The sequence below is a fragment of the Macaca nemestrina genome, chromosome 3 (assembly GCF_043159975.1).
Source record: "Macaca nemestrina isolate mMacNem1 chromosome 3, mMacNem.hap1, whole genome shotgun sequence".
Taxonomy (NCBI): Eukaryota; Metazoa; Chordata; class Mammalia; order Primates; family Cercopithecidae; genus Macaca; species Macaca nemestrina.
In genome coordinates, this window is record NC_092127.1 from 37,745,285 (window position 1) to 37,768,066 (window position 22,782).

Sequence of the window (22,782 nt, forward strand, 5' to 3'; positions counted from 1 at the left end):
CTCCTTAAGTTGTTCAGTGTTCAACCCCTACAACTGTGTGGAGTTGTCCTGGGGCGGGGGCGGGGGGAACAGCAAATGGTCATGTAGGTTCTGAGGCAGGTTTTAACACAACTGGTCTATAGTGAAGCTACTGGTGCTCAGAAGACTCATTTTCTATAGGAGTTTGGTGGTTCTGTCTCCCTATTCTAATAAAAATAAAAATAATAAAAAAACCTGTCACAGATGACTCAAGAAGAAGACTGCTTTATTGTCTTCCCCAGCTTCTATTCCTTTGATTGCGAACTCTACCTAGGAGTAGCTACCTGGACCATGTAGCTCATTTTACTCCTTCCAGAAATGCTGTGGGGCTCTGAAGTTACTAACTTCAGGCAAGCGTAGAAGGAAGCATGCGCTGTCCTCACTGGCAGAGTCAGCAGCAGCAGAGTGGCAGACGATGCAGCCAAACCTTCCCTTAATGCTGACCTGGCGACTGCATTGTCCCTTCTTTATTCTGCAAACTGCAAAGAGAAATGAGGGAAAATGAGTTCATTGGTGTATCTTTAAATGAATCAAACATGTATTTGTTCACCAAGGCAGTGTATTAAGTGGAGCCTGAGAACAAAGGAGATGAGATAGTGTTAAAAACTATTAGTTAACAATAATACATTGTTTCAAATAGCAAGATGGATGTTGAATGTTCCCAACACAAAGAAATGATAAATGTTTGAGATGATAGATATGCCAATTACCTTGATCAATATATTATATGTATTAAAATATCACTATGTACCCCATGAATATGTACAATTATTATTTGTCAACTTCAAAAGTAAAATAAAAATCATGTTATAGAGAAAAAAACTCCAATATAGTAACTAAAGAACTTGAAAGGTTGAGGGAAGTAGAATTCCCAGCGGCTGCTGCCCATATTCATAATCAGCAGTGTTTCTAGTTTCTTAATCTAGAAAATAAAATTGGATGTGGATTTTTCTGCTTTAGGAACATAATTGCTTCAGAGCAGAATGAATTATTAAAGTTAACACTAAGTCATCTGGAAAGAGGCATTTAGGCTCTGACATCTGGATGACTAGCAGCCACCAGAGGTTACTTAGCCTTTGTGAACCCTGGTTTTCTCATCTGTGTAATGGGAAAAGGAGTACCTACTTCATAGGGTTGTTGTGAAAACTAAGTAAGAAAATTAATATAAACCATTTATCTAAGCCTCCTTCATTTAGCAGGCACCAGTAAGTACTAGTTATTACTATTAACCTAATAATAATAATAATAACAACATAAAACATATTAAACCCACCTTCCCCGAGGGTGACAAGACATTTCTTCCCATTATCTTATGGCATTTAGCAAAGTTTCTCCCAAAACTTGACACTTACACCTTGAAAGAAATTCTGAAGGAATGAACAACTATAGTGAATAATTAATATTAATTCTTGTTTTTTTTTGTTTTTGTTTGTTTGTGTTTTTTTTTGAGACAGAGTCTTGCTCCGTTGCCCAGGCTGGAGTGCAGTGGTGTCATCTCAGATCATTGCAAGCTCTGCCTCCTGGGCTCACGCCATTCTCCTGCCTCAGCCTCCCCAGTAGCTGGGACTACCGGCGCCCGCCACCACACCTGGCTAATTTTTTTTGTATTTTTAGTAGAGATGGAGTTTCATCATGTTAGCCAGGATGGTCTCGATCTCCTGACCTTGTGATCCGCCTGCCTCAGCCTCCCAAAGTGCTGGGATTACAGGCGTGAGCCACTGCGCCCAGCCAAGTGAATAATTAATTCTATAACATGTGATACAAAATTTGTATGCAAAAATCGCTACTTGCCACATCCATGCCCTCCAACTCTCCTGGCATGGATTAAGGTAGCAATTTTAACAGAGTACAGTCTTCTGAGCCTGAGAGATAAAGAATAACAGTCCATTGAAACGAACTACCATGAGGAGGGGGAATTTGGATAGACTCTTACTAGTAAATTGTGGCGGTCTCTTTGGACCTGAGAGTCAGGTTCTCCCAGCTGCCCGCTCCTATACTTCTGCGGTCTGATCTGGATTTAGACATGGGACTATGCACCCAGAGAGAAAGAGAACTGGGAGTCTAGATTTAGCCAGGGAAAGGTGAGGCTGGACTCAGGTCTGAGTGCATTCTGCATTACCTCTTCTCTACTAGTCCTCAGTAAAAATAAGAGATACAGATTGAAAAGTTTCTGAGTTGATTTTACATTCGAATGTGATGCAAATGTAGTTATACAAATGGCTATTTGTTCAGGTAGAACAGATCTGAAAGAAAAAATGGTAGGATGAAATGGAGGAGTAAAAGACACTCCCTATAACTGAACAGCAGTGAGCTTCTAAAGGTCCAGAGCTACCCCAGTTTGATTGTAGAGGCTGTGCAGTGTGCAACCTAAACAACTGTACATGATGATCCTGAATGGGTCTAAAATCCCGTTCATACGCTTACTTCCACAAATGTCAAAGGCACACCTAGTTGTGCTATCTCAAAGGTATCCATGCCTCCCTCCCAGTCTGCTCTGTTTAGGTTACAAGGTCCAGCCTGAAGCCCCATGGGGTTGGAAAACTCAAAGGGACTCCTAAGTTTGAGGATCATTCTAGATAGCAGGCAGCACTGGGGACCATTATAGTATTGTTGCTCCTTTGAGTCCTATTCTACAGCAACTTCGCACTCTGGAGGCTGCCAGTTACAAGCCATAGAAGGCAGAGGGTTGTGTTCTTGGTGAAACAAATCCCTGGGCCCTGCATGCTCACTCCTCCTGACAGCATGGCTGTGGTGGTACCCTGCATTTTTCTCTGTTTAGTAGATGGAATACAGCCTAAAGCCAGAAATGAGAGATGCACACTTGCTACTGAAATCTCAGGGCTGATGTCAAGTTGATGTCCTGGCCTAATATAGAAAAGGGAGACTCTCTATTTTTCAGATAACTTGTGTTTCTCTATAGAGGAGGTGGGGTTGGCAACGCATCACCTGTTGCCTGCCTGGAATGACTATGCCCTTGGCCAACAGCAGGCAAAACCGTGGCAAATGTGCCAGCAACACCATGCTACTTGTAGGTGGATGGCCTTCAAGAGGGAAAGAAAATCAGGAGCTCTTCTTTCTTCCAGGTTCTGAAGCAGGGCAACAGGGGAAGCATATATTATGGTGCCAGCATAAGTAAAAATGTTCCATGTTACTTTTTTGTACTATACTATTCTATATTATGTCATACTGTTTTATATTATGTTAATTAATCATATCATATGCCATGTCACCTTTATGTCATATCATATGGTACATGTGACAGGACGATACAATACTCTTTTAAGGGGGAAAATTTATCTGAAACTTGAATAAACCCCTTAGGAAATTCCAATCATGATTTTTTTTTCTCTTTGTTTTTGTTTACATGTTACCTTTGCCTCTTTCTTTGGCAGTTTGATATTGAGGTTAATATTAAAAGGATGCTATGAAGAATCCTACAAAACTGTAAAAGACAAGAAAATGACAGGATGCTTTCTGGGTCAGGCTGAGCTTGTTGTGAAAATGGAGTCCCTGCAAAGTTTGATAATGGGATGATGAAGCAGAGAGATGCAGGAGTTAATGACACTGAAGAGAGCTTGGGGAGTGGTGATGGGGTGAGGAAAAGGAGAGTGGAGCTGCACATGGGGAGTGGGGAAGAAGAAGGTTGCTAGGCAACTTCCCAGGGGCAGGAGAGAGAAATCCTGAGGGAGGAGGTGCTTTTGGAAGCGCTGTGGATTGCCATGGGCAGCTATCTGTGGCCAGAACAGACAGACCCGAGAGGTGGGTCACCTAGTTGGCAGCCAACTGTTTGCCCGAAGCTGCTTCCTGCAATAATAAACAGTCAGGAGAAGTCAAGGGTATACAGCCCAAGCACTGCGGCAAACCATCTGAGCAGTAGCTGGGGTGCAAAATAAGAGCAGAAGCTGTTCATTCTACAACCTGTGCCCTGGAGGAGATAATGGCATGGCCAGTGGTGCCTAGGGTTGTGGTTTGCAAACGCATTCATTGACTGCCAAATAGGTACCAGGTATTACTCACTGGGAGGAACAAAGGTTAAACCAGACATGATTCTTGTCCATAGCAGCTCTTCATCTCATAGGGGAGAAAGGCCTAAAGACATGTGCGTTGCTAATTAGCTATAGTCAGTGGGTATAAAACAAAGCCTAATTATTGAGAATTTGGACTACGGAGCCAGGTTCAAATCCCAGTCTGCATCGCACTAGCTATGTGCTCTGGGAAAACAGGACCTTGTGGAAGTTACTTAATCTCTCATTTGTAAAACACGAATGATCATTGTACCTATGTCATAGGGTTGCTATGAGAACGTTCAAATGAGTTGACAATTGTAAAGTGCTGAGGATAATGTCTAGCAAATAGTGAGGTTTGTTTGATAAGTTCTGCATAGGATCCAAAGAATCAGGGCTAGGAGTGCAGCATTGAATGTGGCGTAAGTACCTTGCCACGCATCCGTACTTCTATAAAGGTGATGCCCAGCTAGGGAACACTTGTGATGCTGGGGCTTACCAGCTTCCTGACTTTTCTATCAAATGGTTCTTTGATTATCCTATTGCATGGTTCACATTGTTGTAAGACACCTTCTCTGGGTGGAGGAAATCACGTCTTTCAAACTCAGATATGCAGCCTAAGGCAGAACTAGTTCCGAAAAGCATAGTTACCAGTTTCCTCAGCTCTCCTTCTTGTCTTCTTTTCTGTCACCTGGAATGGGGAAGAATACATGCCTTTCATGCTACATTTCCTTTGCCGTCAGTAGGGTCCTGCCCTAGCTCTCTTGTCTGCACAGGGTCCCTTTCCCTTCTCCATCTATAAAACCCTGAAGGCTGCCTGCAATTTTTCCCAGAAATTCATTTAGGTGTTTGGGATGCACATATCATCAGCCTTGCGTTTCCAACTTTCCTGGCCAGGTAAGCATGTTGCCTGTTCAACAAAAATCAATTTAGATCCACAGATCAGCACGTGATGTTCTTATTATCCCAGCCCTGCCTCCCTGCAAGAGTCTCCATGATACTTCGCTGGCAGGATCCAGGGCCAGCCAATTGCCACATAGAGAGACAACTCCAATGTCAGCTGTGCAAAAGACGGTTTTTTTGGCGTAAACACTTTGCAGAAGACAGAGGCGAAAAATGTCCTAAAACAGGAAGAAACACAGTCTTGAAGACCCATTTCTTCTGCCCTGGGATGCCCTCCCTATAGTCCCCAATCTGTCCACAGAGCCATCTGGGGCCATCACTCCAGTGTCCCAGTGGCCAGGTCCACGCAGTCTGCATGCTCATTCTACCCTCAGGATTTTCCATGACAGGGATAGTTAGCAGACTATTCAAACTTCCAGTTTTCTGTCTCCAAAGAGCCTTTTATGGTCAACTCAGATAAAGGCTAAGATTCAGTTCTCTCATTTGATTCTGCGTCTGAGGACATTTGACAGAACGGGCAGAGATTTCTCTCTAAATGCCTAAGTCTCGCGGTAAACCATAATTTTTGCATTAGGTATGAGGGCCTCTTTAGGGAGATAGTAAAATGCTGCAACTGCTCCCTCTGCACAGACTCTCTCCAGGCCCTGCGTGATCTGTCAGCTGTTTTCATCCTCATCCATCTGGTAAACTGGCCTGGGGCCTACTCACGAGTTGGTTGGACCCTTGACCTCAGGCACACGTCCAAAGCAACATGGGCTTAGATGGTCGGTCTGAGTAATGCCGGAGGTGCCATCTGTCCTGCAGGAAGACCATCCTCTGTGTCAGTCCTAAAGCATTGGCTCCATATTTTAATCACAGCTGGTAACTGTCACTTGCCAAAATGAAAGATACCTGAACAGTTAGAAAAGGAAGGCATGGGATTCAGGGGCAACTTTAAACATTAGCTAGAAGTTTCAAGCCACAGGAGGATCTCCTAAAAAAAATAGGAATGACAACAACAAAATAATAATAAATAAAATTAGAAAATTGCCCAAGAATAAGGAGTTGCCCAAACACTTAAAGAAAAAAAAAAAAAAACAGAAAGATTCCCACAACTTGCAGAATAACCTGGGAATGGATTTTGTCAAAAATCAGAGCTACCAAAACGGTTCTAACATCTGCCTCATAGATAATTTGCATTGAGGCCAGCATGTCTCATCTTTCCCCATTCCAGAAAATGCCCAGTTTCTCCTAGAGAAATCAGAAACTCCAGTATTTCTAGTAATATTCGCATGTCATGGAGGGGAAGTGACTACTCCCAGAAATAATATCACTGCTTACCCAATCCATGAAGTGAAAGAGTTAAAAGATATTTCTCTGTTCCAAAGGCCTATGGGCAGAATTAAAAGTAATTGCCAGAAAAGCCAGTTTCAAAACAGTCTCTACGCTTGCATTTATTGAAGGAGCTTATTGGATATACTGGTTGCAAGCAGGAAGAAATCTGCTGACCTGAGCTCCCTGCGGCCCTGGTCCTCTCCACTCTGGTAACACCCAGGCAGATCTTACAACTCCTCCAGTCACACCCAGATACCAACTCCAGGCCAGACCAATGCGATCTCTTGCCTGTATTTCAACTTTTGATTTCTATTGTATTAATTTAATGTTTCCCCCTTGCCCCCAGCTTGGGCCTGCTGTAGTTTGGGAAACTTGTTGGGGCAGGGCTGGGGGAAGAAGGAGGAGCCTGGAGCATCACAGTGAGGAGGAAGCCCCCTTTCTCGCTAACTTCTCCTCCAACTCACAGGGTCTAGTTCAAGGCCCTCAGGCTTAAGCCCAGGGCAGAAAGGATTAGAGGGAAAAATTGGAAAGACCCGTATGGGTGTAATCTAGTGCTGATGCTCCCTGGATACAGACTTGTATAGTGCAGGTGGGGGTTTTAAAGCACAAGGTGGTATGTAACTTGCCCAGTTAGAAAGTGGCAGAGCATGGCTGGGCGCAGTGGCTCATGCTTGTAATCCCAGCACTGTGGGAGGCCGAGGCGGATGGGTCACTTAAGGCCAGGAGTTCAAGACCAGCCTGGCCAACATGGCAAAACCTCATCTCTACTAAAAATTCAAAAATTAGCCGGGCAAGACAGCAAATCCGCTACTCTGGAGGCGGAGGCACGAGAATCACTTGAACCTGGGAGGCGGAGGTTGCAGCGAGCCTAGATGGTGCCACTGCACTCCAGACTGGATGGCAGAGTGAGACCCTATCTCACACAAAACAAAACAAAAAAGCAATAAAAGAAACTGGCAGAACATGGATTCTGGAGCCAACAGCAAGGAGATTCTATTTCCCTTAACTTGAGCACTGTTGCCTGTTACGACATCCTCAGCACCAGGCAGTCCCCGACTCTGTCCCCCACACTTCTGCTGGGGCACGCTGCCATCCAGGGGTCACCTTGACTAGAGTCCCTCAAGATGACTGGCAGTCAGATATCCTTAGTGTGGTCAACACTGCTGCTCAGGAAGCACAACTCTGAGTGGTGAGCTCTTCGCCAAGCAGCCTTCTTTCCACTCTGCCGCTGGCCAACTGCCCAGCCGGCCTCTAGCTTTTGATTTTCAGACACGCATGAGGAGCCAGAATCTGCCTGGAGACTCCAAATGTCCAGGGACTCATGTCAGACCCCTGAGAGGTACCTGAGGTCATCTTCCCTTGACTTTAGTTGAGGGAGGTTCCCAGCACCCTGACAACTCGCTCAAAAGAAATCGTCTCCCTCTGACTTTTGTATCTTTAAGGATTTCTTATACACCCCAAGGTGGGCCATAAGCTCAGGGCTGCAAAATCTGCTTCACAATCCCTTGACATTTCTTCTATGGGTGATTGGACATCTCCTGTTCTCAGACTTTGAGTCCTTGGCCAAAACTCAAAACTCAAAAAGAACAAAATAAAAGCTACATTGGACAACCTATTATACATGATAGAGGCAAGACTCTCCAAAACATAGTACATGTACATGCTAGGAGTAATACTCTTTAAAACAAAACTCAGGCCGGGCGCGGTGGCTCAAGCCTGTAATCCCAGCACTTTGGGAGGCCGAGACGGGCGGATCACGAGGTCAGGAGATCGAGACCATCCTGGCTAACACGGTGAAACCCCGTCTCTACTAAAAAATACAAAAATCTAGCTGGGCGAGGTGGCGGGCGCCTGTAGTCCCAGCTACTCGGGAGGCTGAGGCAGGAGAATGGCGTAAACCCGGGAGGCGGAGCTTGCAGTGAGCTGAGATCCGGCCACTGCAGTCCAGCCTGGGCAACAGAGCAAGACTCCGTCTCAAAAAAAAAAAAAAAAAAAAAAAAAAAAAAAAAAAAAAACTCTGTCTCCTAGGTTCTTCTTTCTACACACAACACACACACACACACACACACACACACACACACACAAACACATGAAACAGCAGGGAGGGCAGGAGAGAGAGAGAGAATAAATAAGAATAAAGAAAAAAGAAAAGGAGGGAGGAAGAAAGAAGGAAAGAGAAAAAGGAAATGAAAAAGAGACAACAGAGAGAGGAGATACAATAAAGGAAAGGAGGGAAGGAGAGAGGAAGAAGGGCAGAGAGGAAGACAGAAAGTGAAAGAATGAAAAAAGAAAGAGTCTAAGGAGAGAGAGACCACATGCACACACAGACTGGGCACTGGCATCACTGGTGTAACTAACATGACACGAAGCCCGCTTTGTGTATCATATATAACAGTTTATGAGACTCTTTGTGGAATCTCCTAATAACAGCCTTTTTAAAAATGTATTATTGGCTGGATGCAGTGGGTAGCTCACACCTGTAATCCCAGCACGTCGAGAGGCTGAGGCAGGCGGATCACTTGAGGTCAGGAGTTCAAGGCCAGCTGGCCAACATGGCAAAACCCCATCTCTACTAAAAATACAAAAATTAGCTGGGCGTGGTGGTGCATGTCTGCAATCCCAGCTACTTGGCAGGCTGAGGCAGGAGAATCACTTGAACCCAGAAGGCAGAGGTTGCAGTGAGCTGAGATCGCACCATTGCACTCCAGCCTGGGCGACAGAGTGAGGCTCTGTCTCAAAAAAAAAAAAAAAAAAAAGAAAGAAAGAAAGAAAGAAAGAAAGAAAGAAAGCAAAACAAAACAAAACAAAAAGGTAAGGTAAGGTTTTCCTTTTAATACAAAGCAGCCCCCAAATCATTTTCTTTTCTAACAAAGATCAGCCTGTAAAATCAAGCTGCAGATAGAGAAAGGCAAGCTAGAAGCTTGCACAAGTGAATACCAGCAGCTGTGCCAATAGTAAGGGGACTAGGTATGTTAAAAACGGCAGCTACATCTTCCCTTTTCTTTGTCAACCATGTGTACAGTAAGGAGCAGGCAACATGGCACAGGCCAGGCAAAGACTTCATTTGCATAACAGAAGATTAGGGTGGGGCAGCCAGCTTCCTTGCATGCTATGTAACCACCTGGTCCAACCAATCTTTGGGCCCTCTGTAAATCAGACACCACCTCCTCAAGCCTGTCTATAAAATCCTGTGCACTTGGCAGTGGGCCAGAAGTCCCACTCAGGTGCCCCTCTCTCGCAGGAGAGAGAACTATTCTCCTTTCTCTTTCTTTTGCCTATTAAACCTCCACTCCTAAACCCACTTCCTGTGTGTCATGTACTTGATTTCCTTGGTGAGAGACAATGAACCTTGGGTATTTCTTCCAGACGACAATGCCACTTCAGTGAGTCCAATCATTGGGAGTGTTGAAATGAATGTTGGATGATCACCTGCCAGGTGTGCCAAACCTCATTGCCTGATCACCTGGGAAGCTTATTATTAAAATACCACTCCACCATCACCACCACCACCATCACCACGGCTGCCCCAGAACTGAATCAGAATCTCCAGGGGTGGCAACTGAATATCCATGTTTTTTCAACTCCCCAGGTAATTCTGAGGCAGCCCATGTTTGAGATTCACTGCTGTAGAATTACATAGAATTATCTCTACAGTTCCTTCTAATTCTAAGTTTCTATCATTCAATGCACATACCGGACATTTGAAATCATCCTTTGTGTCCATATAAAGCTTCTGAGCCAGACTTTCTTCTTCCCCGAGAAGAGGCCCTGAGGAAAATTCTTCAAAGCGTGGGGACCTCAAGGTCCTGATTCCAAACAGCAACAAACATGTGCTCTAAGATTAGCCATTCTGAACCATATTTCTCCCTGAAGACTTGTCTGTTTCCTCGGTGAAGCTATCCAAGCCTCCTAACCTCCCTCCAAGGCCACAGAGACCTCTTCTCCCTCCTCCAAACTCTGACCAGCAACCTGTGTCCTTTTTGCAGAGAAAGGGGAAGTAGAGGGCACTTCTCATATGCTCTCTGGCATCAGCTGTTGGGGGATTCAATAGGCCTGGTTAATAATGCCAGGCATCCCCAGCAAGTCACAAACTAATTGAGAAATAAGACAAAAGAATAGGGCATGTGGAGACCAAAATAACATCTTCATTGTTGATAAATGTGCTGTTAGACTAGCAGAATTCACAGTCACAGGCATCCCTGGGGACAGCTCTTCCCTGGGGCACAAAATCCCGCCCTTGCCAATGATCACAGAGGAGAGAGCAAAGCAAGCACTTCTTGTGGGCAGCCTGGCTCCTAACAGGAAGGGGAAGGAAGGGAGCATGGCTCTGTGAGCCCTGTTCCTCTTCATGGCTCTCCAGTTAAAACATGACCCTCCTCCTTTCTGGGGACGACTGGATGGAGAGTGACCAGCTGAGTCGCACAGGTGAACTCCCTCCACCTGGGACAAGCCCCGCAGAGCGGCAAGGAGGCTTCCTGCCTCCCCCAGTACTTTCTTATTCTTTTCTATGTGTCTTGTGTCCTTGATGGGATGATAAACCAACAGAATGCAGGGATTCTGTGTTATCTTCTGTTGATGTTTTCTCCAAAGTGCCTGGCTCTCTGCTGGGCAAATTATAGGAGTTCAAAAAATATGTTTGTTTGTTTTTGAAAAATAAAAGACAAAAGACACAGAAGCAAGGAAATGACAGAAGGGACAGGGAGGGAAGAAATGGGGTTGGGGGATGTGATTTGTAAGTTTATCTTAAAAATAAGGGAATTGTGATGATGATTTGTAAGTTTATCTTAAAAATAAGGGAATTGTGATGATGATTTGTAAGTTTATCTTAAAAATAAGGGAAGCATGAGGGGCTGGGGATTTGACTCTGAAAGCAGATGGTTTGAGTTCAAATCCTGCCTCAGCTCTTTACTAGCTGTATTGCTCTGGGCAAGTTGCCTAAGTTCTCTTTCATCTGTACCTACCCGAGTGGGTTGTTGTGAGCATTAAACGGGATTTGGCTCATCAAAGGGTTAGAATACCAGTTGACAAACATGACTTTCGGTTATTCTGACCTGATGCCTGTTTTTGTAAATAAAGTTTTATTGGAACCCAGACATACCAGTTCATTAATGTATTGCCTGTAGTGGCTTTTGCAACTACACTAGTAGTTGAAACAGAGATCTTATGACCTGCAAAGCCTAAAATATTTACCATCTGGCTCTTTAGAGAAAAAGTCTGCCTTTTGACTCCTGGCTTAGAACACAAAGCCCCATTCTTTCACCCTGTGAAGTAGAAGACTGAGTACCTATGTCACTCTCTGTAAAGCAGTGCTCGATTCTTGCAATTAGACATTGGTACTCCCTTCCCACTCTCATTCTATGGCACCTCAGACTCCTTCTATGGCACTTTTCACATGGCATTGTCTAGAGATTCTCCAGTCTGGGATTGTGTCCTATTCACTGCTCCAGCATAGTGCCTTAGACAAAATTGATACCCAGGAAATGCTTGCTCAATATTCATTGGTAATATACACACGCACAATAAAAACCCTCCTAAAGGAATAACTATAAACCTACAAAGTGACAAAGGCTAGAGTTCTGAGCAAGCCTCTCTGGACTTTTCACTGTTGCTGCAACAGGTAGGTTTTCATGTCCTTCTTTCTGCCTCTTTATTTCTGTCTTCTTGCTTCTCAACATCTGGCCATGGTGGTAGTGGTGCTTGAGTGGCGACAGTCCTGCGCTCACTGATGAGCCTGCAATCTACAACTGGCATTCCTTTCCGTTTCTTGCATGGCCATCAGCCTTCCCTTCAATGCCTGGAAGTTCATATCAAGACATTCTGGCCAGGCAGGCATCAGTCCTTGGACGGATGCTCCTAGTGGGAGGTGGGGAATGCGTCCACCTGAGTCTCTCCCACCTTGTGTTCCACAGCAGGTGTGCCAGGGGCATTCCAATTATGCTTCTTGTGGACTTGCATCTGCCTCTGGTTTTCAGAGCTTCTGGTCATTTTCACTACAAAATATTTATCTCTATTTATCTGTCACATCACCAAAGCTGGTCCTGGATATTTCTGACCAGGAAATATTTGAGCTGTGTTGTAAACAAGATCATGACCATGGGCACCTCCCTGATCCTCATCCTCTTCTTCAGTAAAAAAAAAAAAAGAGGAAATGGTCACAAGTCCCTCTGATTCTAACATCGATGGCATCTATGAGGTCACATGAACCTTCAGTGCTAGCAATGTCTTTAAATGGGATTAGCAGCTGGCTTGAGCACTGACCCATTTGAGGGGCAGGTTGCTGACCCAATACTCCTCAAGTCCTCTGTCTGTAGGATGCTAGGATGCTGACCTTTCATCATCCCACTGACGTTATCTGGCCTAAATCCTCAGCTTGAAAGTAGAATTCCTTAAAATGCTCTGAGCTTCCCAAAGGCTCTTTGTGGTTCAAAGGTGAAGTCAATGTTTGCCTCCAAGTAGGAATTCATTAGCTGCTATTGCCAATCAGAGCTGTTTTCTCTGAGCAGAAACGAGCTCCTTGGAACTTTGCAGGTCTCTAGGTCAACAGCTTAACATGCAGGATCTGCAAACGCCTGTGGTCTCATCCACCAGAACTTGCAGGTACACATAGCTTCCTCTCCCGACTCCGCAGCTCAGCTTCCCATCAGAAAACAGCTGAAAAGTACCTGCCATGTCTTGCTAGTGAGACCCAGGTCCCATCAGACATCAGACCACAAATCTAAGATGGAGCTAGAAGCTTGAATATCTCTCCTGGGTGTTCTGACACACTCATTCTCCAGCTTGACTGAAAAAGAAGAGCTTTTTTCTCCCCCTTATGGCATTTTTATTCTCATAGGAATCAGTAAGTAGAAACCTATTTGTAAAGTAATGGGTAAAATGATTACTGGGGTTTTTTTAAATGCTCTTTCTGATGTTTCAATTTTTATTTAACTCAACAGTGGCAGTTATACTGACAGCCACACTTATTCGTGATCCAGAGAAATCTTTGCTTAATACTGTATTAAGCACTATTGAGAAAGAACACCCCACAGATGGCTTTCTCCAGGTGTTCAGGACCTTTGCCACCCTCCCTCCACAGGAGCTGACAATACTTCAGCAAAGCTGGCTCTTGAGGATGGAATTTCATTTTGGGCAGAGCACTGCCTCAGGATAGGCTTGGGAGTCTGCTTTCCTTAGATAAATGGGCCTAAAGATGGCAAGATCATCTTCCCAGGATCTACTGCCACGGCACACACATTAGGAAAAGACTTTATTCTGACTGCAGAAAGGCCACTGAATGAACCCCTTTTAATTAAAACCCCTGAACCTTCCTCATTAAGATTTTTGGCACATGCTGACAGTGGAATTTTCCTGCATGGTCCTTTTGGGAGCTACCTAGATGACTTTGGCAGAGAAATAACATATAAAGAAGGTTTAGGATTATTATTATTGGGCCAGGTTCTCATCCTGTGTAACTCTCCAGGAATTCTAGCACTCAACCTGCTTGTTATAAATACTACACCCTTCAACTTCCTCCCAGTGCACAGGGGACAAGGTGGTGGAGGGCTGTGTGGGGGTTAGGAGATGGTGTTGTTTGGAAGATCCATTAATCAAAGTCAGTTTGAAAGTCATCCTGCACATGATTAAATCAGTTATAAAAAATTATTCCCTTATTTCAGGTAACTGATTCATTCCCCAAGTTTCCAGGGATGTAGGTGGCAGGCAGGTTTCATAGACATCTCAGGAATGGAAAGCAGATTGAATTGGCCCAGTGGGTGATGAGGTTATAGAACAAATGACACTGACTTGGCCCCACAGCAAGGAACCAGGACCCATCAAAGAGGGGCCATGTCTCCAGCAAGGTAAGACACTTTTTGGAGACAGAAGATAGGGATGGGAGATTATTCCCAAAATTTAAGAGAAAAGCTTCTATTTAGGAATGCTGGCACCAGATCCAAGCTAACCACTGATTCACTTAGCCAATATTTGAGTCTGTACCGTGAGCCAGGTACTGTCCCCCGTACTGATCTAGGGTGGTAAAGAGTTCAGACAAAGTCCTTGCTCTCTGGAAGCTCAAATTCTAAGGTGAGGAGTGGGGGAAACAGATAAATAAGCAAATAAGTGACCATATGAACAAACACTCAAGATAAATTCAGATAAATTTTAAAATGATACAAAGTCAACAGAACAAAGAACAATGATGGAAAGTGATGGAGAAGGGTAAGCCATGGGAGCCTGGACAATGCAGACAGAAAGAGCAGGGAAGGCTTCTCCAAGGAAGGTGCATTTGAGCTGAGATCCAAAGGATGAGAAGGAGCTAGGCGTGGGGTGACATGATTTCAGAACTTTCTAGGCAGAAGGAATAGCAAGTGCAAATACTCCAGGGCAAGAGCAGGCTTGGCATGTTCCAGGAGCAGAAAGAAGAGAGGTCCTTGTGTCACCCCACGAGCAAAGGAAAGAGCGGCAAGAGGACATAGGGAAAGGCCAGATGCCTTTGGCGGCCATCATGAAATGTTTAGACTTCACTGTGCAAGCATGGACAGCCATTAGGGAGTGTGGAAAAGACTATTAGTTGTCTCCCTCTGCCCCCACCCATCCAGTCTCTCCTTTTTTTTTAGTCCTAGAATGCTTGAGTTTTAGCCAGCAAATGCCCACACGATTAGAAAGTCCATTTTCCAGTCTTTTTTGCATATATGTGTGGCCATAGGATTACGCTCCTGTCAACAAGACGTGTGCAGAAGTAATGTATGCTGCTTCCAGACCTAGTTCTTGAAATGTTTGAGCATGTGCCCTCCACTTTCTCTTTTCCTCATCTCAGTGGTTGGTGCATGCATCTAGCTAGAGAGCCAGCTTTGACTTTGGAGAGTGCAGGGTAGCACCTTATGACATGGTGAGCACCAAGATGGAAGGACTCTGGTTTCCTTCATGGCTGTACACAACTTGGTCACCTGCCTGCCCTGAATCATCTGCCTTCCTTTGCTTGAGCAATTGCATTTTTGGTTTCTTTGTTATATCAACTCAGCCTGCATCCTAACTAATACAGGACGTTTCAGGTAGGAAGGTGACATGATCTAATTTACATTTCAAATAGATCAATCTAGCCGCCATGTAGATAATGTATTGGGAGAGGAGAGAGAACGAACAGGGAGGCCAGAGGCCAGCTCAGAAGCCATTGCAGTAATCCAAACTAAAGGCATTGATGGCTTAGGGTAGCCACTCTACAAATAAAAAGAAGTGAATAGATTTGGGATCGATTTTGGAAGTAGAACCAAAAAGATTTGAGGAGGGATTGGATGATTGGGAGAGAGGTTGAGAAAAGAATATTAAGGTAACGCCTAGTTTGGGGTCCTTCGGTGATTTCTCCAGATATCTAGATGGGATCTGAAGAAACAGGAGGTGGGCCCCATGGAAGGAGATTGGGACATCCCTGACATAAGAAACTACCCATGAGATAGCAAACTCAGAGATGATGCATACCACAAATGTCAGTCTAATAGTCTTCTGTATAGACACAGATTTCATGCCCCACATTTGAGCTGAAAATACTTAAGATTATTTTAGTTGCATGTAACAGAAACCAACTCTGACTAGTTTAAGACATAATAATTTACTGGAAGGATTGACACAGCTCATAGAACCCAAGTATAGGCAGATCTTTTAAAAGGACTAGAACTGAGGACTAGAAAGATTACAGGAACCACCAATAGTCTTAGCTCTTTTTCTCTGAACAGATCACTTTTTTCACTTTTCCATAGATATGACAAATGACGGTATCTTCAAGGATTCTGAGTTCATTTTACTTCTAGCAAACAAACAATACCAATCTAGATACCCTTAACCCCCTGGGAGTAAGAATTTAACTAGCTTTTCCTGGGTCAGGGTCCAATCAGCTATAGCCAGGAAGATGAAACCAAAGAGTACAAACATGGCTGCCTCTGCCCATCCATGAGAAAAGGGCAGGTCATAGAGAAAGGGGTCTATGTGAGCTGGGGGGACACCCTCCCAGAGCCTTCTAACAAGGTCCATATTGACTAAGAATATCACTTTCATGGAGATACAGCACCGTAGGACTCGAATGGCCCTTTAGAATGATCTACCTCTAGTACAGAGTTAAATGGAAGCCATCTTGGGCTGATAAATATGTTTCTTATTTTTTGAGATATCTTGCACAGAAGATTTCATAGCTTTCCTTGGGGACCATTGGTGGGGACTTAGAATTCTCACAAATGCTTTCTGCTTGTTTCTCACCTTTGCACTTGTCACAGCCTGTGAAAAGCTCCTCTTGTTCTCTCCTCATTCAGAAGGCAGTCATTTGGGCACCCATTCTATCTGTCAGAATAACCCTCCCTGATGGTACACCTCCAGCAAGGCTGGATTGGAGTAAATATGGAATTCTGTAGATAACTGTCCTAGATATGACCCTGCAGCCTCAAAGATTTGTCTAAAGTATCCCTGAACAAACCACAGGGCTTTGGATCTTAGATTTGCTTTGTCTACAAGCATCTATTCTGCAAATAAGTAATCCCATCTTTCTCTTCCCCTTGCCCACTCTCAAACACTCATTCTTTATTCTCATCCAGGGCTGCTTCTCCCCACTTCTCTGAATAAAGTTTAAAATTGAGCTATAAGAACGGATATAGCAGCTCTTTATCTGTCAGAGAAAGATTAGCTAAGGATAGTTATGGGCCCCAGGCAAAGATGGGGATGCAGTCTGCCTCTTAAAGGCTTGATTGGGAGGATTTTATTGTTATTATAAAAATGCACTTTCTTTTAAAAGTTTAGAGCTGGATTTTTTTTCCTTCTGTTAGTCACAGGAGGTCATGCACTTTTCTTTATTAGACACTTCTTATTTTTAAGGCTGAGGCTTCACAGTATGCTCAGTGAGAACTATGGGAACTGAATGGGGCCTCCGAGGAAAGCCTCACCTCCGTCTGTAGAGCTGGAGGGACACATGTTATGAGCTTCTTGCCTCCTGGTAATATGTGTGGGTCAGAGCCCTTTCACCACAGAGCAAGTCCATGGCGGGGGTTGAAATATAATGTTTCCAAACAGCAAGGCAATGGAAAATGACCTTTTGCTATCCTCGCTACCTCATGATTTTTTTTACTTTTTTTATTATGCAAACTAATGACTGTGATCAAATAGATATTATGTATAAAAAGTGCTCTAAAAATATAATCTCATTATTTTTATGGGTTTTAAATTTTCATACCACAGTTTCTGTTCATGGTGTTCATAGCCAGTGATCATCATCTCAACTGTCCCTCAACCAATAACTATCATGAGCTCTTGCTTTTTTTTTCCTCATTCTTTTATTGTAGTAAAATATACACAGCATAAAATTTGTCAGTTTATTTTTTAAGTATACACTTCAGTGGCATTAAATACTTCACATTGTTGTGCAACCATCACCCCATCCATCTCCCCCCAAACAGAAACACTGTGCCCATTAAACACAAACTCCCTTTTCCCACTTACCCCAGTCCCTGGTAACCCCTATTCTACTTTGTGTCTGTGTGAATTTGCTATTCCAGGTGTCTCATACCAATAAAGCATCCTTTTTTTTTTTTTTTTGACAGAGTCTCGTTCTGTCGCCAGACTGGAGTGCAGTGGTGTGATCTTGGCTCACTGCAACCTCCGCCTCCCAGGTTCAAACAATACTTCTACCTCAGCATCCCAGATAGCTGGGACTACAGGCACACGTCACCACGCCCAGCTAATTTTTTGTATTTTTAGTAGAGATGGGGTTTTACCATGTTGGCCAGGATGGTCTTGATCTCCTGACGTCGTGACCCACCCGCCTCGGCCTCCCAAAGTGCAGGGATGACAGGCGTGAGTCACCGCGCCCAGCAGCATCTGCTTTTTATTCTACTCTCCAAATCAGGCACTGTGCCTTGATACCCTGCTATATAGAGACTGACCACCAGGCCTCCCCACACTCATACAGAGGCCAGAGACCGTCCATTCTAAGTTGTGGTCTCTCCGCAGGAAGTCCATCCTCTGTACACATCACCTTATTTAAACCTTATAAAACCTTGCAAGCTGGAGATTACTATCCCCCACCTTTTAGCTGCAGAAAATAAAACTCCCACAGATTAGATCACAATGCTGGTAAGCAGCAGAGCTAGATTCAACTCAGGCTGAGTACCAATTCCTGCTCTTAACCCGTATGCTGTCCTCCCTTCCCCACTGACTACTAAAGTTGTATATCTGCCAATTCCTTGGCAACTCAGAATAGCTGTCCTCCAGGTTCTTGCCAAGGATTAAAATCATGACCTCTGTGTTGTCCAATGTTTACACAAAATCCCAGGTTGGAAGAAATGTGACCTCTGTAGGTGGTCCATGCACTTCACTGAGAGGCAGTATAGTATTGTGGTTAAGCACCCAGGGTCTGGGGCCAGGCTGCTTGAGCTCAGCAGCTGAGTGAACTTAGCCAAGTTATTTAACCTTTGTGACTCACTTTCTACTTCTGTAAATGGAAACGATAATGAGATAATGACGGGGATGATAATACCAATCTTACTGAGTTCTTATGATGATAAATTAACGTACATAGAATACGAAGACCACTGCCTAGTGCTTAGAAAACATTATGTGACAACTCTTATGACCTGTCATCCATTTCTTTCTCTTTTCCTTTTTATTTCTTTCTTTTCTTTTTCCTTTTTGAGACAGAGTCTTGCTCTGTGGCCCAGGCGGCAGTACAGTGGCACGATCGAAATTCACTGTAACCTTGAATTCTGGGCCTCAAGTGATCCTCCTACCTCAGCCTCCAAAAGCATTAAGATTACAGGCATGACCCACCACACCCAGTCTGTCATCCATTTTTATAGCTAACTGATTCTTACATCCGTTTAGTCATAGTTTCTTCAATGGCAACTTATGCATCTCAGTTACAATGCTTACTGATGCAAGTCATAAAAACATGATTCACATTGGCTTACATTCGATTAAAATATCTGGAAATAGCTGAAATCAAGATGTAGACCAGATTCCAGACATGGTACAATCAGCAGTGAATGGTGTCATCAACAACTTACTTCTCTCTGTTACTCCATTCTGCCATCCAGCATCAGTGGCATCCTAAGGCTGGTTTTTGGGGGTGAGATGGCTTCCAGTGGTAACCAGAGCTTTGTGCTTCCTGTGCAGATCTAGAAAGAGACAGAGCATATATAAGCTTCACCATATGATAATTGAGCCAACTCAGGTCTCATGCTGAAGTAGATCCCTATACAAAATCAGACAGGACTAACAGCAACAGCCCCAAATCCCTGTACCCCAAAATGCAACATGCAAACTTGGCAGACAATTCCAGAAGTTTCACAGTCTGCTGATTAAGACCCTGTAGGAAGCCGGGCGCGGTGGCTCACGCCTGTAATCCCAGCACTTTGGAAGCCCGAGCAGGCGGATCACGAGGTCAGAAGATCGAGACCATCCTGGCTAACACGGTGAAACCCCATCTCTACTAAAAATACAAAAAATTAGCCGGGCGTGGGTGGCGGGCGCCTGTGGTCTCAGCTACTTGGGAGGCTGAGGCGGGAGAATAGCGTGAACCCAGGAGGCGGAGCTTGCAGTGAGCTGAGATGGCACCACTGCACTCCAGCCTGGGTGAGAGCGAGACTCTGTCTCAAAAAAAAAAAAAAAAAAAAGACCCTGCAGGAAATATTTAGAACATTACCCATAGAGGAAGCCAGACTCTCAGGAAGTTGTATATATGAAACACATTGTTTCAACCCCTCTTAGAATCACCATGACTGAATTGCATGTCAGTATCATGCCATGGGTCTCTTCTTCACCTATAACAGTGTTAGGAAAATAGTTTGCTTCTCCTGAGTGATTCATTCAATTTTATTTTATGGACAATGTAAAACATATTTAAACCATGTTCCCATCTCCCCTTAAGCACCTTAGGTTCATTGCTTACCTCAAGGAAAAAGTAGAATTAATTTTTCTGTGCTTACCCTGTACTTTGTTTTATTGTTTTTTTATGAATAATTTCCCTTCCTCCTAACTCAATTCATTACTTTGTATTGTATGTAACTTTTAATATGCAATGTATGGAAAAATATATGTATACTCAATGTCAGTCCCAGCATGAACAGTTAATTTTAAAAAGCAAACAAATATAAATATTCAGTTAAGGAGACAATTGAGTAAATTATGCATGTTTATAAAATTAAACACATTGCCATTAAGAGTTGTGTTTACAGCAGTGAAAAATAAAGAGATGAAAAATGATACAAAAATTTTAAGAATTTGGAGGATAGGGAAGACAGATATCTAAAAAAAAAAAAAGAAACAATAAATGGACTGATGTTTCATCAGAAAAAATAGAGCCCAGATACAGTGGAATGCTATCCTCAAGGTACTCAGGAATATAATCATCAACAAGGAATTGTATACCTAGAGAAACCATCACTCAAGAGTGAGGGCAAAACAAAGCAAAGAGAGTTTATCACTCACAGGTCATTGCCGAAAGAACTACTGAAGATAGTTATTTATTTAGAAATAAATTGAACCCATAAAGTAGAAGAGGAACACATAAAACATTGTGGAGCAAATAAGTTGGTACATACAAAGGGAAGTCCAAATAAGTACCAACTGTAGAAACGAAAGAAACACAAAACAAAAACTCTATACATAATACAATGACTAATTTCAGGGCATTTAAAAACAAAACAGAACCAAAATTTTAGATAATGACGTGGATCATAAGTGAGAGTCACCAGAATTAAAACATTCTAAGGCTCTGGTATTGCTCCATGGAGGGTGGATGTGTTGATTTAATGTTAGATTTCTTAAATCAAGTATGTAGGTTAAAAATTCAAGGGTAACCGCTAAAAGAATAAAAATTGAATATGTACTTCTAAAAATATAAATATTCAAAATAAATATAATTATATTAAGTTTACCCACTAAAAGACAGAGCTTATAAAATTGTTTCTTAAAAATATGCCTTATTGGCCGGTGGCTCATGCCTGTAATCCCAGCACTTTGAGAGACCGAGGCGGGCGGATCACAAGGTCAGAAGATCGAGACCAACCTGGCTAACATGGTGAAACCCCATCTCTACTAAAAATACAAAAAAATTAGCTGGGCGTGGTGGCGGGTGCCTGTAGTCCCAGCTACTCGGGAGGCTGAGGCAGGAGAATGGTATGAACTCGGGAGGTGGAGCTTGCAGTGAGCCAAGATTGCTCCACTGCACTCCAGCCTGGGTGACAGAGCAAGACTCTGTCTCAAAAAAAAAAAAAAAAAAAAAAAAAAAAAAAAATATATATATATATATATATATATATATATGCCTTATCTTCCTAGTGAATTTTTCATTTTATCATTATTTCATGCTTTATCTTTTTCCCTATAAATTATTTTTGTCTTAAAACTTGTTTGTCTTTTATAAATATAAATTTCAGTATCTTGAGTCAACCATTTTTAACATGTTAGAATGTTCCCTACTGGCCTTAAAGAAATTACATAAACATGTTACATTTTTTCCAGAAAGGCTTTGATTTAGAAGGATGCCCATTTTAATATGTGCATAATATTGATATCATATTCATTACCTTTTGATTTCTAGGTTTCCTAACTAATATGCATTCACATACATATTCAATTATTAATATGCATTTATCCTCCTAGACATGGGCAATATGTGTCAAAAGTAGAATATTCTCATTAGATTTTTGGTAGATGTTTGTCATCAAGTTTTGAAAAATATGTTTCATTTATAGTTGGTGAACAGTTTTTATTATGAACAAGTCTTTAATTTTACACTTTTAAAACATTAGAAGCTTTACAGGGTACCTGGTCCTTTGTCCCAAGTTCTATTCAACATTGTTCTACAGGAGATCTTACCCAACAGAGTACATCAAGAAAAAAAATTCAGAGGTAAATGGACTAAAAAAGAAAAGACAGCACTGGCATTATTCACAAGTACTGTGATTTCTTGATGTGGAAAATCCTTGAAAATTTCCATATGGACTATCAGAATTAGGAAAGATTTCAGCAACTATGTTAAATACAGCCACCATACAAATGCAAACTCACATGTCATCATTAATATTGCCCATGTCTAGAAGGACACATCATGTCACATTGTTAGAGCAGGCCTGGAAATCAAAAGATAGTAGATATGAAATTTACTATGATTTACATACTAACATGGACAGTCTATTAAACCAAAACATTTCTGGGAAAAAAATTAATACACGTGTGTATAATTTCTAAAGACCATTCGGGAACATTCCAAAATGTCAAGAATGGCTGACTCTAGGCAGTAGAATCTTCATATATGGCTTTTAACTTTCATCTCGATAATTATCTGTTTTACAAAATTTCTACAATAGGCATGTACTACTTATAATTGAGGGGAGAAATGTTTTAAACAAACAAACAAAAAGAAACCCAGACCCATCCAGCATCTCTACCTTACCTCCCACCTCCTTGAGGAGGCATTCTAACTAGCCTGAGAGTTCTTGCCAATCCAAACTGCTTTCTGCCCCATTAGTTCCATCTTACTTCAATTCTCATCGGAAAAAAAATTTTTCCTCCATTTCTTCGTAGTGTA

General features: G+C 42.8%; 1 long non-coding RNA gene across 1 annotated transcript in view; it reads right to left on the reverse strand.

Annotated features, from left to right (window-relative positions):
* Positions 1–221: 221 nt before the first annotated feature.
* LOC105463479 (uncharacterized) overlaps positions 222–22,782 on the reverse strand; it is a 39,384-nt gene continuing 16,823 nt past the window's right edge. Inside the window, exons 4-5 of the long non-coding RNA XR_011620511.1 lie at positions 19,256–19,366; positions 222–497 (exon numbers count right to left, since the gene is read on the reverse strand). This is a non-coding gene — a long non-coding RNA (uncharacterized lncRNA). The remainder of the gene's footprint in view (positions 498–19,255; positions 19,367–22,782) is intronic.